Genomic DNA, 18800 nt, shown 5'->3' with positions numbered 1-18800 from the left:
ATGATCAAACACATGATCATCAATGTCTCACAAGCAATGACATAGTATCTCAAGCACTCAAAAGCGAACAAGTTCGAAAAACCACCAAATAAAGCAAGAGAGAAAAGCAACACTCTCTCTCTCGAAGCCTATGATCTATACATCTTCTCCCCCTTTGGCAACAAGTTACCAAAAAGTTCCTAGAAAATGCATAGCACTAGATCAACGCTCAGGCTTGATCTTCAGGTGGTGGTGGAGTCCGGATCACTCCAAGGACGAAGGCTTCGGTAGATGCTAAAGTAGACGCTGGAGTTGGAGCTGAAGTAGATGCTGGAGCTGAGGCTGTAGCTGGTGCTGAAGTGGTGGCTGTTGTGTCAGCAACTGGCACGGCAGATGACCTCGGACCTCTTGGCACTCTGGCAAAGGCAGTGGTAGTCCTGCCTCTTCTCTCCTGCATGTCCTCCTGGAGCTGCTCCACTGCAGACTGAACTTCCGTTACTTTGACATCCAAGTCATAGAACTTCTGTTCCACGATTCTCTCTAGGCTCTGCTGATTCTGAGTGAGGGTGGCCAGACTTTGCTCAATCCTCAGCGTGGATGCAATCAAGTAACCAAGCTGCTCTTGTTTGGTCTTCAAGAAATACTCAGATGCCTCCTCTTGAGTTGGCATCTTGGCAGCTTTCTCCTTCCTCGCCTTCTCCTTCTTTGCATAAGCTTGTGCAGACGATGGCTCGTTCTCAGTCATCACAACTTCATTGTTCTGAAAATCTGGACGGATGGGCAAATGTTCCTTGTCCAATAAATATATGCCCGTGCCCATCTTGGAGTTGATGAGCTCCTGAATTTGAGGGGCATATCCGCAACTCCTCTTTTGGTCTGCTGCAGTCCTCTTGATTGTTTCCACTATGAGGCTCATCACCTTAAACTTCTGAGGCACATCAAACACATGTAGCAAGTTGATAGCATGTCCTCTGATCATCTTGTGATCACCTGACTTGGGCAATAAGGTGTGCTTCAAGATCCAATTGATAGTCGGGAGCCCTGACAGAAGGTAATGTACTGATCCAAACTTGAAGGTATCAAGTGCTTCATTTGGGATCTCCTTGTACATATTCGACATCGAGTTGTGGTCCATCTTCTTCTTGGCATAGATATCCAAGTCATCATCTTGCTCCTCTGGGGCATTAATGATCTGTGCCCATTCAGCAACTGTGGATTGGTACCTTGTACCCTCAGACATCCATGTGATCCTCCCATCCGGATAAAAGTGAGCTGTGGAGTAGAACTGCATGATAAGCTCATCATTCCACTTTGTGAGCTTCTGCCCAACAAAGTCAGCTACTCCAAAAGCATGAAAGCTGTCATATACTCCTGGGTAGTGTTCCTCCTTCTCCCTCATGTAGGTCTAGTCAACCCATCTCATGTCACAGACAATTGGCTTCTTATCTAGCAAAAAAGTCTCATAGAAATCCTGCTGCTCCTTGGTGTGAAACCTGTAGTCCATGGCAGTCCTTCTCCTTGAAGCATACGGGTCTACTTCTCTCCATTTCCTTAGCCCTGAATCTCTCCTGAGCTTCATATCCTCAGCCACAGGATGAGCATCGTTGTGGTCTGTGATCTTGGGCTTTAGCTTTCTCAGGACGTTCTCTTCCTCTTCTTCAGCAACAGTCTCAGGCACTGGGGCCTTGTTCTTCTCAGCTGCAGGAATGCTCCGTGTGTTTCTCTTAGGCTTTGGCTTGGAGGCAGCTTTGGGCTTAGATGCAGTAGCCCCTGACCTTATGGCATCACCCATCAGCTTGGGTGCCTTGGGTGTTGGTGCAGCTACCTCTTCTTCTTCTTCCTCTTCCATGATGGAAGCTTTTCCAAGCACTCTAGCAACAGTCTTCTTCACCCTTTCCTTTCTCTTCTTGCCTTCTGCAGCAGCTGGCTCTTGGGGAGTGGGCTTCTCAGTTGAGGCTCTTGCCTTTGACATGGGCTGCCTGCCTGCTGGCCTTTTGATTTTCAGACCTGGCTTAGTGCCTTGAGCTGGCTCAACTCTCTTGGAAGTGGCCTCTTCCTCTGCCACATAGTCCTCATCTTCGGAATCTGAAGTCCTCTTCTTTCTTTGTCTCGTGGCAGCCTTTGGCAAATTGCTAGGAGTGCTCCTGCTGCCTTCATCAGAAGAACTGGAGGGACTAGTGCCCTCACTCATCACCACTTGCTGCTCAGACATATTCTGGCAATCACTCTAGTCTGACATGCTGCAAACTGACTGCTAACCTTGTGAATAGTTTATAGAAGAGATAGAGTGGATGAGCATCACAAAATGCAGAGATTTTTGCAAAAAAGAATGATCCAAAAACTTAGTTTTAGTTTCCCACTGAAATCATCTCGGATCTACCGATTTTCAAACTCGGTGATATGGAAGCACTTTTGGAACCTAAACTAGTGAACTCGGTAGGACCGAGTCACAGTTCGGTGGCACCGAGACTGCTAGGGTTTCACTGAGTTCAAAAGTCGGTCACACCGATGAGTAATTCTCGGTCAGACCGAGTCTCACTTGTGCAATGGCATAAGCCAAATCGGTGGGACCGAGTTTTTTCAACTCGGTGGGTCCGAGATAGTTTCGGCGGAAACCTAAACCTAGAATTTTCGAATCAAACCTAATCTATGAGCATTTTGACTGGATAGAAGTTGATCAAACGTGGCAAGAATCAATATGATCACAATGTGCTAGGAATCGGATTAAGGAATAGCACAAAGATCAAGTCCATACCCTAGTTCGGCGGAGACTTGCTACGGCGGCAACGGCGGGGCAGAATTCCCGTTGACGGCGACGGAGACCAGCGACTGGAGGCGGCTGGCGGCGAGAAGACGATCCGGAGACCACGAGGGCAGAGCAGGCTATCGCGCGGGCGAAGGGGTTCGGAGAAATTTCCAAAATTTTGCCCGTGACTATATATAGCCCGACCCTGTCGGTGTGACCGAGTGGAACAACTCGGTGGCACTGAGATTCATAACTGCAAGCAGTTACTGAAACTCGGTGTGACCGAAAGGTTCAAATCGGTTGCACTGAGATCGAAAACCTAGATCAACTTAATGATCTCGGTAGGACCGAAAGTGGAGTATCGGTCAGACCGAGAATCATAAAGAGGTTTTGGAAGTTTAAGTCTATGACGAATCGGGGACTCCGAGCGCTCCTCACACAGAGTGGTTCGAATCTGACTTGATCAAATTTTGTGATGCAGCATGAATAGAGTTTGAGACAAGAAAAGCATAGATAGCTAGAGGAGGTTCTTAGGCATTCTTGTCCATCCACTTGGCAAAGGAAATAAACCCAAACGATCAAAACAACAAGTGGATGTCCTCGAATGAGTAAAATATGCAACCAGCATGCTCACATAATAAGATGGCAAATGAAATATGTGGCAAGGCATGCACAACCAACTCTAGCATCTATCAAGCAATTTGCGATGACAAGGTCATCTATATATGAGTATATTGACTTAGGAGTCAAGTGAGAACACTTGATCATAGGTCATACTCATCGTTTAAGCTCGAGTGGGGTTACCACTTTTACATAAAGCATTGTTGTGTTCACATCTTTAGAGTTGCTTTAGCTCAAGTCTTAGAGTAAAGCTCCCCCTAGATGTGATATCCCCCCTAAGAGGGATGAACTAACCTTGGGTTTTGTCGATGATGACTTCATGTAGATATTGAAGATGTGGATGCTCAATGTTGATGTAGATCTCTTGGAGCTATCCATTTGAGTGAATTGCACTTTCAATACCTACATGGGTTAGTCCCAGAAGGAACAAGAAAGGATATCCATAGACATAGAGTGATGCACACAAAAGATGATGTCCATGAAAACTTTTAAGTTACCTTGTCCCTTGTCTTACCAACAAGAGGGTTTGTGACTCCTTGAACTAGTGCAAGATGTGGAAGTTGATTGCACTTGTTCTTGCCAAAATGATAAGAGTGAAGTATGTTGGCGGAGTCACCCTCAAGAACTCTCTAGTTCTTCTTCTTTTGGATCCACATCATCTTGATGGGAATCCTTGGAGTTGTAGCCGTACTTGATGAAGTGGAACTTGAAGTAGTCTTGGGAATCCACTTGACTAAGGTCTTAGGAGCTTCTTCAAATGCATCAATTTCCTCTTGAAGCTTGTCCTTCCCTTTTTGCTTGTAGTCTTGTGGTGGAAGATCATCTTGAGCTTGTGTCCCCTTGAAAGAAGCATGCTTCTCTTGTTGAGGGACAAACTTTGTCTTGGGGTATTGATCTTCTTCCCACTCAACTCCATTGGCATTGAACTTTCGTTCAAAACCAACACCTTGATTCTTCCGATGCATTCCTTGCTTGCGCACAATTTCCTCGAATTGCTTACTCCCGGCAAGGCTTTTGTACACTCCTTTCTCTATAATTCCCTTCAATAAGCTATTTTCTTGCTCAAGTGTAACTTGGCTAAGAGAATCATTAGTGGAATCAAGAGAGCTACTAGAAGTAACAATATTGGATTTAGCATGATCATTGTTACTACTAGAGGAAGAATCTTTCTTGTTAGACTTGACTTGAGGCATGTAAGTGGATAAGAGTAAACGCTTGGCAATGTAAGAAGAACTTTTATTGCGGAGATCATCATTGATTGCTTTTAAGAACTCATGCTCTTGCTCAAGATTGAGCTTTTCAAAGCATAATTTCTCATGAGCTCTTAAAAGTTCTTGATGATCTTCGAAGATGGTTTCATGAGCTAACTTAAGAGTGTTTAGTTCTTTAGTTAGGGCCTCAATCTTCTCCTTATCATTGTCATTCGTTTTATCTTGATTAGCATGTTTAATTGACATTTCATCATAGTATTCATTACTAGAGTTGTCACCAAGCAAATCATCACCTAACAAGTCATCTTCATCACTATTGAAATCAACATACTCGGGGTGTGTTACCTTAGGACCTTTGGCCATGAAGCATCTTCCAATTCCTTCATTTGGTGAGTCAAATATGTCGTAGGAGTTGGTTGACACAAGTGCTAGACCGGCAACACCTTCATCTTGAGTATCTTCGGAGTCGGAGTAATAACTTCTCTCGAAGTGGCTGTCGGAGTCAGAGCCGGATACCCATTCACCAACATGAGCTTGATGTCTTCGTCTTGTGTAGCTCCTTGATGATTTTTCCTTCCTTTCCGAATCCTTGCTTCTCCGTGAGTATCTTCATTCATAACGATCATCTCTACTCCTTCTCTCTCTTGGTGGTGATCCTTTGCTTCTTCTTTTTGGAGAATCTTCTCTTCTCTTGTAGGGAGCCGTACACTCATTGGAATAGTGTCCGGGTCTTCCACAATTGTAGCAGTTTCGCTCTCGACTAGAAGATCTTTTGTCATTGTAGGACCTTGACTTGGAGTTTCTATCTTTGCTTCTACTCTTGTAGAACTTGTTGAAGTTCTTCACCATTAGGCTCAATTCTTCATTGAAGTCTTGTTTCTCACTTGATGATGTAGGGGCTTCACATGAGGCTTTATAGGCACCACTTGATTTGTTGTGAAGTTCCTCTTTATCCTTAAGTGACATCTCATGAGCAACAATTCTTCCAATCACTTCCGTTGGCCTGAGATCTTTGTAATTGGGAATCATTTGGATCAATGTGCACACAATATCATATTTTCCATCCAAGGCTCTTAGAATCTTCTTGATGATGAATCTATCGGTCATCTCTTCACTTCCTAAGCCGGCAATCTCATTTGTGATGAGAGCAAGCCTAGGGTTTGGAAGATTCAAACGCAATTGGAGACACAGATGTTTTTCCCGTGGTTCGGATAGGTGGTGCTATCCTACATCCACGTTGATGGAGACTTCAACCCACGAAGGGTAACGGTTGCGCGAGTCCACACAGGGCTCCACCCAAGGGTAACGGTTGCGCGAGTCCACACAGGTCTCCACCCACGAAGGGTCCACGAAGAAGCAACCACCCACAAAGGGTCCACGAAGAAGCAACCTTGTCTATCCCACCATGGCCATCGCCCACACAGGACTTGCCTCACTAGCGGTAGATCTTCACGAAGTAGGCGATCTCCTTGCCCTTACAAACTCCTTGGTTCAACTCCACAATCTTGTCGGAGGCTCCCAAGTGACACCTAGCCAATCTAGGAGACACCACTCTCCAAGAAGAACTCTCTCTCATGGGATTTGGATTTGTTGGAAAGAGGGTTTGAGTGGAAAGCAACTTGGGAAGGCTAGAGATCAAGATTCATATGGTAGGAATGGAATGTCTTGTTCTCAACACATGAGTAGGTGGTTCTCTCTCAGAACATATGAGTTGGAATGGTGTGTGTGTTCTGATGGCTCTCTCCTCGAATGAGAAGAAGGTGGAGGGGTATATATAGCCTCCACACAAAATCCAACAGTTACACATAGTTTTCCAATCTCGGTGGGACCGAATCAATAAACTCGGTCGGACCGAAAATGTAAACCTAGTGACCATTAGTGATTTTCGGTGGGACTGACATGCAACTCGGTAGGACCGATATGGTTAGGGTTTGGGCATAACGTAATCTCGGTGAGACCGATTACACAAACTCGGTGAGACCGAATTTGGTAATTAGCTAACCAGAGAGTTGGTTAGGCAAACTCGGTGGGACCGATTTGCTCTTTCGGTGACACCGAGTGGAACTCGGTGAGACCGAAAAGTTACCAAGGGGAAACACTGAGTTTACATTGCAATCTCAGTGGGACCGATTCGCTCTTTCGGTGGGACCGAAAAGTTACGAAAGGGAAACAGAGAGTTTGCAACCCCATCTCGGTGAGACCGAGATCCCTATCGGTAGGACCGAATTGCTAGGGTTTGGCAGTGGCTAATGACAAGTGAAACTCGGTGGCGCCGGATAGGAAGAATCGGTAGGACCGAGTTTGGCTTAGGGTTTAGGTCATATGTGGATATGGGAAAGTAGTTGAGGGTTTTGGAGCATATCACTAAGCACATGAAGCAAGAGGCTCATTAAGCAACACCTCATCCCTCCTTGATAGTATTGGCTTTTCCTAAAGACTCAATGTGATCTTGGATCACTAAAATATAAAATGAAGAGTCTTGAGCTTTTGAGCTTGAGCCAATCCTTTGTCCTTAGCATTTCGAGGGTTCCACTTTCACATCCATGCCATGCCAATCATTGAGCTTTCCTGAAATAATCATCTTGGAATAGCATTAGCTCAATGAGCTATATGTTGTTATGAATTACCAAAACCACCTAGGGATAGTTGCACTTTCAACTGCCCTTTTGTAGTGTACTCCGGACCTTCTTGACGATGTCCAGGGGTTCGGTGGCCAGATTATGGTGCCGCTTGAGAAGGCCAATCTGTACTTCTGTTGCTAGGGCTGCGGTATGTTCCTCTGTACGGAGGGAACGTTCCGTGTTTCCATTTACTGTAATGAAGCCGCGTGGACCGGGCATCTTGAGTTTGAGATAAGCATAATGCGGCACCGCATTGAATTTAGCGAATGCGGTTCGTCCGAGCAGTGCATGGTAGCCGCTACGGAAGGGTACGATATCGAAGATTAGCTCTTCGCTTTGGAAGTTATCAGGGGAACCGAAGACCACCTCCAGCGTGATCGAGCCCGTACAGCGGGCTTGTACGCCTATTATAACTCCTTTAAAGGTAGTTACCATGGGCTTGATTCATGAGGGATTAATTCCCATTTTGCGTATTGTATCCTGATAGAGCAGGTTGAGGCTGTTACCACCAACCATTAGGACTCGTGTCATGTGAAATCCGTCGATGACTGGGTCCAGTACCAATGCGGCCGAACCGCCATGACGGATGCCAGTTGGATGATCACTATGATCGAAGGTGATCGGGAATGATCACCATGGGTTGAACTTTGGGGCAACTGGCTCTACCGTGTAAACGTCCCTAAGTGCGCGCTTGCGCTCCCTTTTGGGGATGTGTGTAGCGTATATAATGTTCACCGTTTTGACTTGAGGCGGGAATTTCTTCTGCCCCCTGTTGTTTGGCTGCCGAGGTTCCTCGTCTTCGTCCTCGCTCTACGATTCCCCTTACTTGTTTCCGCTATTTACCTTGCTGGCTTGCTTAATGACACGACAATCTCTGTTAGTATTGTTGGCCGGTTTGTCTGGGGTGCCATGTATCTGGCAAGGACGATCGAGTATGCGGTCCAAGCTGGATGGTCCTCTGCTGTTCCTTTTATATGGCTTCTTTCGCTGGCCGGATTTGGAGCCGCTGAATCCGGCGTGAACTATGGTGTCATCGGTGTTATCGCCATTGCTTCGGCGTTTGTGTCTGGTGCGCCGGAGCTTGCTGGTGCTATTTTTGGCATCGGACGGGCCTGCTTCGTTGGTTGTGTTTGTACTGCGAGCCGGCCAACTATCTTCTTTCACGCAAAAGCGGGTCATAAGTGCCGTGAGGGCTGCCATGGATCTTGGCTTTTCTTGGCCGAGGTGCCGGGCTAGCCATTCGTCACGGATGTTGTGTTTAAAGGCCGCTAGGGCTTCGGCATCCGGACAGTCAACAATCTGGTTCTTTTTGGTTACGAACCTAGTCCAGGATTTTATGGCTGATTCTCCGGGTTGTTGAACTATGTGGCTTAGGTTATCGGCATCGAGTGGCCGGACATATGTACCTTGGAAGTTGTCGAGGAAGGCTTCTTCCAAGTCCACCCAATTGCCGATGGAATTTTTAGGCAGGCTGTTCAGCCAGTGGCGAGCTGGTCCTTTAAGCTTTAATGGGAGGTATTTGATAGCTTGGAGGTCATCTCCTCGGGCCATGTGGATGTGGAGAATAAAATCTTCAACCCATACTGCGGAGTCGGTTGTTCCGTTGTATAATTCGATATTGACGGGCTTGAACCCCTCGGGGAATTCATGGTCCAACACCTCATTTGTGAAGCAGAGAGGTTGTGTGGCGCCTCTATATCGGGCCGCATCACGGCGCACCTCTGATGGAGTGCGTCTGCGGTTATCAGCCTGGGTGTGACTGGGTTTGTCATGCCCGAATAGGTAACCGTCATCACGAGTCGGGAACGTCCTCGCGATCCGTAGATTGATCTGGTGTGTCCTGCTCTGCTATCCAGCTCCTGCCGAAGGTCGTATGTATGGTCCCGAGCTGTTATGTCCTGTTTTTGCAAGGTGGTGGGGCGGACTGTTGTTCGTCCTGAGTTGCCGCTTTATCCCGACCGCGGGGTGGTCAGTCCGCCGCACTATCCCGACCGCGTGGTGGTCGGTCCGCATTGCATGAGGGAGGTATGGGATTTGGTGCCTCCTCATCGAACTGAGGTAGTAGTCTATGCTTTGGGTAACTCTTGACTTGGCGCTCGAGGCCGTATTCTTCGGCTGCCAGGACGTCAGTCCACCTATCAATGAGCAAGTTTTGATCAGCCTGGAGCTGTTGTTGTTTCTTTTTCAGGCTTCTGGCGGTAGCTATTAGCTGGCGCTTGAAGCGTTCCTGCTCTAGGGGTGCCTCAAGCATGATGAAATCCTCGCTGCCGAGGCTCTCCTCATCTCCGGAGACTGGATGCTAACTATCATCATCCTAGTTATTAGGTGTGGCCTGTTTATCAGGGTCATCTTGCCCGTTGTCTTGTTCCCCTTGTTCGGATGCGGCTCCAGCAGGGTCTTCATTGTTTTTGGCGTCGCCTGGAGTACCATTTTCTCCAGTGCCAATGTCGTCATTTTTTTGAGCGACGAAGCTTGGAGCGGTGTTTGGGGCGCTGGCACTTGCACTGTGTCTCAGAAGGCTTATCCGCGACTGGATCCCCTTTGTCATCGTCGCTAGCTTCTTTAGGTGTGTCGACCATGTACACATCGTACGAAGAGGTGGTCGTCCATCGTCCAGTGAGCGGTGGGTCTTGGCCTTGCTCCATGTCGGCATCATTGTCCATACCGTCGATGTTTTCGGAGCCGTAATCGAGTACATCGGTTAAATCATCGACAGTGGCTATAAAGTGGGTGGCGGGTGGGAAACAAAATTTCCCATCATCAGCCTCTGGTTTGAACCGAACATAGTTCGGCTATGAGTCCTTTTCCAAGGACAAATTCTTTAAAGAGTTTAGCACATCACCCAAGGGCGAGTGCTGTAAGATGTCTGCGGCGCTAAATTTTAAAATCGATAACCGATCCAGCTCGGTGTCCAATTCAGAACTCATAGCCGGAGACGAGTCCGGAGTTCCATTGACGTAGATATCATGGGGTGCCGAGTCCGTGTGCGGCTCCAATGCCGGGGACTCTGTGGCTTCGGATGACACGATTTGCTCTGGTTCTAAGGTCGTTGCAGCAGCAGGGACCATCCGCTGGGTGTGATCCGGTGACAGATTTAGGTCATGTTCATCGGAGCGAGGGGGAGCGATCGTTGTAGTCCCAAATCCATTGAAGATCAAGTCTCCACGGATATCCGCGATGTAGTTCAAGCTTCCGAACCTGACCTGGTGGCTGCGGGTGTAATTATCAATCTCCTCCAGATGGCCAAGCGAGTTGGCCCGTAGTACGAAGCCGCTGAACACGAAAATCTATCCGGGGAGGGAAGGTTTCTCCTTGGACAACGTCACTATAGACGATTGAAGGGGCCATCGAACCTTTCGTCGATGACACAGTGGAACTCTCTGTGAAAGCACCCATGTCGGTGTCAAAACCGGCGGATCTCGGGTAGGGGGTCCCGAACTGTGCGTCTAGGATCAATGGTAACAGGAGACAGGGGACACAATGTTTACCCAGGTTCGGGCCCTCTCTATGGAGGTAATACCCTACGTCCTGCTTGATTGATATTTTTGAATATGGGTGTTACAAGAGTTGACCTACCAAGAGATCGTAATGGCTATACCCTAGAAGTCTAACCTGTATGATTATGGTAATGAATGTGTCCTTTCCGGACTATCGCCTCCGGTTTATATAGACACCGAGGGGATCTAGGGTTTACATAGAGTTGGTTACATATGAAGGAACCTTCATAGTCGGTCGCCAAGGAGAGTCCAATCCGGACTCAGGTATAGTCTTCGGCCTTCATGTCTTCACAGCCCATCAGTTCGGCCCATGGATAACAAGCCAGACGCCTGAGGACCCCTTAGTCTAGGAATCCCACCCACGTCCAAGTGGAAGCCCCATGCTCTGTGTTGGCGGACGACACGGTCGAACAACGACTATGCCCACACCAAGTGGAGGCCCAATGCGCCACGCTGGTGGGAAGACTAGCCTAGGTGCCGGACGCGGATGTTCTTTGCTTTCTCTTGTAACCAAAAATTTTCTATTTCTTGGAATGAAGTTTGAAGTTTCCATGTCTTTATTTGAATGGGGGGTCAGGATTTTTTATTCTTGCGGTGTTTTCCTCTTCAACCTTGTTTCGAAGGAATTAACAGTGGCCCATTGTTCGCTCCCTCGCGCCTCGCCAGCGGGGGCTGGGCACAGTGTTGCACTCGGGGCATAGCGGGCAACGTTGCCACAACGGCTGCGGGTCAGTCCACGCACACACCTCGCTAAGACTTTGGTGTCTACATCCTCGCGCGACGCTCCTGAGAGAGCCAATGGGCAGGTGTGGTCCTCGGCCCCAAGCCTCAGGAGCTTTCATCTCCTGGCTACACCGGGCATCGCGACCCGGCGCACTAGTGACGATCGAACCTCGCTCGGCAGCTCAGGCGTAGGATGGGCGCCAAGAAGGGGCGGCTGGTGAAAAAGCAGCCGTGGCTCGACTCGCTATCTGGGAACCTCAAGACAAGCGTCACGAGAGGTTAAACACCTAGCGGAGGCGTCTCCGGATGCCCCAAAAGCTCGCGAGCTCCTCCTCGGGACCTCAGGGGTGTACCCAAGGTCAAGGCTCCAAAGGAGCATGTCATGGGTCGCGAGCACACCGAGCTAAGTTATACTACTTACGCCAGGCAGGAATCTTTCAATTAGTAACCGCGTAGATGCTAGAGTACGAGCAAGAAACGATGATAAAAAGGCGCAAGCGCAATAGTTCATTACACGCCCTTAGGGGCTCTTCATGTTTCTGGATGCAGGAAGCAGAAAACAAACAAAAGCGGCCTCCGGAGGACCACCATTCCCGAGGCCCGGCCTGGCGCTGCCCGCGATTAGTAGGAGTCCTCCTCCTTGACGGGGGCCGGACGACATGGCGCCTCGCCCTCCACCTTGGTCCGGGCATGGTGGCGTGGCCGATCATCCTAGTGGTCATCGCTCGTCCTCTCCCCAGGGGAGGTGCCACCGCTAGCGGAGGTGTCGCGGCCGTCGCCAAGGGCAAGTTCACCACGGAGGGCACCACTGCCATGATCGCTGCCTTCGTCGAAAAAGTGGTCATTGTCGCTGTCGTCACCTTTTGAGCAGCACTCCAAGAGCCGGCCGTCGCCAGCTGTGGATGGGGCGTCGTGGATGAAGGGCCGCCTGCGCCCTCCCATCGGACGCGGTGACCCATGCGCCAGAAGACCATCATCATAGCATCAAAGTCCTAGAGGATGGGACCCAAGGTCTGAAAAAAGTCGATGCCGAGGATGAAGTCGAAGCAGCCTAAGTCGATGCCGATGCGCGTGATGGTGAAGTGCATGTCGCCGACGCTGATGGGGACATGTCGTGCAATCCTGTGATAGTGGAGGCAGTCACCATTAGCGACGGTAACCCGTAGGTGCTCCCCAGCCGTCGGCTGGAGCGCCAAGCGGCGCATGGTCGATGCGGGCAGAAAGTTATGGGTGGAGGCCGTATCTAGCAGGGCCAGGAGGTGCTCTCCGTTGATCATCACCGGCAGCAGCATAGTCTTCTTCGCTCGTATACCCACTATGGCATGGAGGGAGACCACAAGTGTAGTCGCCGGGGCGGGGGCCGGTGCGGACTCTACGGTAACTAGATGGGCAGGGCGTCGAGCCCCTCGACGGCAGTGTCCTCTTCGACGTAGTCCGCAGCCTCCAAGTCGAACAGCTGCGGGCAGATGTGGCCGGCACGTAGAGCTCGTCACCATTGTCGCAAACCCCTGACGACGACGCTCGAGCTGTTCGGCCTGGGTGAGCTGATGGAACGAGCGAGGTGCAGCTGGGGCGCTTGGCGCCGCAGGAGCCTGGGCAGGACGCCCCGACACTGGTGGCATCGGTGGCGGTCGGGCGGGCTGGCGGGAGCCCCGGGCCGGAAGTTCCTACTGCATGGCCACCGCGCATAGCTCGAGGGCCCGTGCATCTCCATGTGCATGCAGATATGATTAGGTACCCCACCAACAAATAGCTCGGCTTGCTGGCGAGCCGTGACGCTGAGCGCGTGGCCAGCCAGGGCTTGGAAATGGTCGGCGAAGTCTTGCACCATGGAAGTGAAAGGCAAACGCCCAAGCTCTGCTAGGCTACTCAGGCGAATCGGCGGCCCGAACCGCAAGTGGCATAGCTCGCGGAAGCGCTCGCATGGAAGCATGCTGCCCTCGTCCAGTTCAAGGGCGTAATACCATGTCGGTGTTGCACCCCAGAGGTGATAGGAGGCAAGCCAAGTACGGTCGGATGCTAGTGTGCGCTGGCCCCTGAAAAACCAGTCACACTGATTGAGCCAATTCAGGGGGTCCTCGGCGCCATCGTAGGTGGAGAACTCGTGCTTGGAGAAGCGCAGCGGTGTATTGCTGTGGCCAACGGGGGGCATGCGTCATCGGCGTAGAGCAGCCAGGAGGATGGCGCCGAGTAGGTGGGCAGTAAGAGACCCCCTTGGAACAGGGCCCCGTCCACACTGTCATAGGGCCCGGCGAAGCTCGAGGGCCCGCTGAACTGCAGAGATGGCGCCGAAGGAGACGGAACGTGTGACTGACCCGGGGCCATCGTGTAGAATGGTGGGGAGGATTCGACTAGCCAGGACGGTAGCGGAGATGGCGAAGGGGGGAACCGCACTTGGTGGATGGGCACCCCGGGCGCCGTCGTCGGAAGGGTCGGCCCGGAGGTGGCTGGTGGTGGTGGCGGCAGCTGCAGCTGCTGCGGCAGCGGCATAGCAGGGGCACGGTGGCGGCTACCATGGGAGCTGCGGCGGCCCTGTGATGGCAGCGACAGGAGCGTCTGGCTGCGGCGCGTAGGGCCCCCCAAGGAAGAGGCGGATGCCCTGGACCGCCTAGGTGAGGTCGCGGAGTGCCGCCGACATCTCCTCCGGGGTGAGGACGGCGGGAATGACTGCGGGTGACATCTCGGCGGCGGATGAGTGCTTATGGGATGTTACGTCCATTTTGCATCATGCTTTTATATCGATATTTATTGCATTATGGGATGTTATTACACATTATGTCACAATACTTATGCCTATTCTCTCTTATTTTACAAGGTTTATATGAAGAGGGAGAATGCCGGCAGCTGGGGTTCTGGGCTAGAAAAGGAGCAAATATTAGAGACCTATTTTGCACAGCTCCAAAAGTCCTGAAACTTCACGAAAGTCCTTTTTGGAATTAATAAAAAATACTGAGTGGAGAAAGTTCCAGAGGGGGGCCACACCCTGGCCACGAGGGTGGGGGCGTGCCCCCTGCCTCATGGGCCCCCTGGTGGCCCTCCGATGCCCATCTTCTACTATATGAGGTCTTTCATCGAGGAAAAAATCATAAGCAAGCTTTCGGGATGAAACTCCGCTGACACGAGGTGGAACCTTGGCGGAACCAATCTAGGGCTCTGGCGGACCTGTTCTGCCGGGGAAACTTCCCTCCAGGAGGCGGAAATCATCACCATCGTCATCACCAACGATCCTCTCATTGGGAGGGGGTCAATCTCCATCAACATCTTCACCAACACCATCTCATCTCAAACCCTAGTTCATCTCTTGTATCCAATCTTTCTCTCAAAGCCTTAGATTGGTACCTGTGGGTTGCTAGTAGTGTTGATTACTCCTTGTAGTTGATGCTAGTTGGTTTACTTGGTGGAAGATCATATGTTCAGATCCATTATGCATATTAATACCCCTCTGATTATGAACATGAATATTCTTTGTGAGTAGTTACGTTTGTTCCTGAGGACATGGGAGAAGTCTTGCTATTAGTAGTCATGTGAATTTGGTATTCGTTCGATATTTTGATGAGATGTATGTTGTCATCCCTCTAGTGGTGTCATGTGAACGTCGACTACATGACACTTCACCATTGTTTGGGCCTAGCGGGAGGCATTGGGAAGTAATAAGTAGATGATGGGTTGCTAGAGTGATAGAAGCTTAAACCCTAGTTTATGCGTTGCTTCGTAAGGGTTTGATTTGGATCCATATGTTTCACGCTATGGTTAGGTTTACCTTAATACTTCTGTTGTAGTTGTGGATGCCTGCAATGGGGGTTAATCATAAGTGGGATGCTTGTCCATGTAGGGACAACACACAAGCACTGGTCCACTCACATATCAGATTATTAAAGTACCGAACGCGAATCATATGAAAGTGATGAAACCTAGCTTGATGATCATTCCCATGTGTCCTCAGAGCGCTTTCCTTCATATAAGAGTTTGTCCAGGCTTGTCCTTTTCTACAAAAAGGATTGGGCCATCTTGCTGCACCTTATTTACTTTTATTACTTCCTACTCGTTACAAATTACCTTATCACGAAACTATCTGTTACCGATAATTTCAGTGCTTGCAGAGAATACCTTAATGAAAACTGCTTATCATTTCCCTCCGCTCCTCGTTGGGTTCGACACTCTTACTTATGGAAAATCTACGATAGATGTGGGTCATCAAGACTCTTTTCTAGCGCTGTTGCCGGGTAGTGAAGCGCCTTTGGTAGGTGGAATTTGGTAAGGAAAAATTTATATAGTGTGCTGAAATTTACTGTCACTTGCTACTAAGGAACATAATCCTTTGAGGGGCTTGTTTGGGGTATCTTCACCTCGTCCGGAACCACAATTAGTTACCCCTCAACCTACTGAGCCTACTGAAAATGTTTACTTTGAAATTCCTTCGGGTATGATAGAAAAACTGCTAGCTAATCCTTTTGCAGGAGATGGAACATTGCATCCCGATTTACACTTAATCTATGTGGATGAAGTTTGTGGATTATTTAAGCTTGCACGTATGCCCGATGATGTTATCAAGAAGAAGGTCTTCCCTTTATCTTTGAAGGGAGATGCATTGAGCTGGTATAGGCTATGTGATGATATGGGATCATGGGACTATAAGCGATTGAAATTGGAATTTCACCAGAAGTTTTATCCTATGCATCTTGTTCATCGTGATCGTAATTATATATATAATTTTTGACCTCACGAATGAGAAAGCATGGCTCAAGCTTGGGGGAGGCTAAAGTCAATGTTATATTCATGCCCCAATCATAAGCTCTCAAGAGAAATCATTATTCAAAAATTTTATGCTCGGCTTTCTCTCAATAATCGCTCCATGCTCGATACTTCTTGTATTGGATTCATATGGTAGGAATGGAATATCTTGGTAGGAATGGAATATCTTGGTCTCAACACATGAGTAGGTGGTTCTCTCTCAGAACATATGAGTTGGAATGGTGTATGTGTTCTGATGGCTCTCTCTTCGAATGAAGAGGAGGTGGAGGGGTATATATAGCCTCCACACAAAATCCAACCGTTACACACAGTTTTCCAATCTCGGTGGGACCGAATCAACAAACTCGGTCGGACCGAAAATGTAAACCTAGTGACCGTTAGAGATTTTCGGTGGGACTGACATGCAACTCGGTAGGACCGATATGGTTAGGGTTTGGGCATAACGTAATCTCGGTGAGACCGATTACACAAACTCGGTGAGACCGAATTTGGTAATTAGCTAACCAGAGAGTTGGTCGAGCAAACTCGGTGGGACCGATTTGCTCTTTTGGTGAGACCGAAAAGTTACAAAGGGGAAACACTGAGTTTACATTGCAATCTTGGTGGGACCGATTCGCTCTTTCGATGAGACCGAAAAGTTACGAAAGGGAAATAGAGAGTTTGCAATCCCATCTCGGTGAGACCGAGATCCCTATCAGTAGAACCGAATTTCTAGGGTTTGGCAGTGGCTTATGACAAGTGAAACTCGGTGGCGCCGGATAGGAAGAATCGGTAGGACCGAGTTTGGCTTAGGGTTTAGGTCATATGTGGATATGGGAAAGTAGTTGAGGGTTTTGGAGCATATCACTAAGCACATGAAGCAAGAGGCTCATTAAGCAACACCTCATCCCTCCTTGATAGTATTGGCTTTTCCTAAAGACTCAATGTGATCTTGGATCACTAAAATATAAAATGAAGAGTCTTGAGCTTTTGAGCTTGAGCCAATCCTTTGTCCTTAGCATTTTGAGGGTTCCACTTTCACATCCATGCCATGCCAATCATTGAGCTTTCTTGAAATAATCATCTTGGAAAAGCATTATCTCAATGAGCTATATGTTGTTATGAATTACCAAAACCACCTAGGGATAGTTGCACTTTCAATCTCCCCCTTTTTGGTAATTGATGACAACATATAGATCAAAGCTTCGACAAATGATAATAAGCATGAAATATATCGTCGCTTTGAGAAGTATGTGATAAGTAAGAGCTCCCCCTAAGTTTGTGCATATTTAAAATTTGCTTTGGACTGCAAATGCACAAGGATTTAGAGTCATGGGTTACTCTTCCATGTCACATACATCTTGGTGGAGCGCTTAAAATGATAAGAATGAAATACATGCACTCATCACCAAGAATAGTGAATGATCACATAAGATAGATAAGGTAATAGCATTAAGCAAGCATTAAGTGTAGCTTATGATCAAACACATGATCATCAATGTCTCACAAGCAATGACATAGTATCTCAAGCACTCAAAAGCAAACAGGTTCGAAAAACCACCAAATAAAGCAAGAGAGAAAAGCAACACTCTCTCTCTCTCTCGAAGCCTATGATCTATACATCTTCTCCCCCTTTGGCAACAAGTTACCAAAAAGTTCCTAGAAAATGCATAGTGCTAGATCGACGCTCAGGCTTGATCTTCAGGTGGTGGTGGAGTCCGGATCACTCCAAGGACGAAGGCTTCTGTAGATGCTGAAGTAGACGCTGGAGTTGGAGCTGAAGTAGATGCTGGAGCTGGTGGAACTGAGGCTGTAGCTGGTGCAGAAGTGGTGGCTCTTGTGTCAGCAACTGGCATGGCAGATGACCTTGGACCTCGTGGCACTCTAGCAAAGGCATGAGTGGTAGTCCTGCCTCTCCTCTCCTGCATGTCATCCTGGAGCTACTCCACTGCAGTCTGAATCTCTGTCACCTTGACATCCAAGTCATAGAACTTTTGTTCCATGATCCTCTGTAAGCTTGCCTGGTTCTGAGTTAGGGTGGCTAGTCCTTTCTCAATCTGCAGGGTGGATGAAATCAGGTAACCTAGCTGCTCTTGTTTGGTCTTCAAGAAATACTCAGATGCCTCCTCTTGAGTTGGCATCTTGGCAGCTTTCTCCTTCCTTGCCTTCTCCTTCTTTGCTTGTGCTTGGGCAGATGATGGCTCATTCTCAGTCATGACAACTTGATTGTCCTCAAAATCTGGATGGATGGGCAAATGTTCCTTGTCCAATAAATATATGCCCGTGCCCATCTTGGAGTTGATGAGCTCCTGAATTTGAGGGGCATATCCGCAACTCCTCTTTTGGTCTGCTGCAGTCCTCTTGATTGTTTCCACTATGAGGCTCATCACCTTAAACTTCTGAGGCACATCAAACACATGTAGCAAGTTGATAGCATGTCCTCTGATCATCTTGTGATCACCTGACTTGGGCAATAAGGTGTGCTTCAAGATCCAATTGATAGTCGGGAGCCCTGACAGAAGGTAATGTACTGATCCAAACTTGAAGGTATCAAGTGCTTCATTTGGGATCTCCTTGTACATATTCGACATCGAGTTGTGGTCCATCTTCTTCTTGGCATAGATATCCAAGTCATCATCTTGCTCCTCTGGGGCATTAATGATCTGTGCCC

This window comes from Triticum urartu, chromosome 4, assembly GCF_003073215.2.
Source record: "Triticum urartu cultivar G1812 chromosome 4, Tu2.1, whole genome shotgun sequence".
NCBI lineage: Eukaryota > Viridiplantae > Streptophyta > Magnoliopsida > Poales > Poaceae > Triticum > Triticum urartu.
This window is presented reverse-complemented; position numbering follows the sequence as displayed.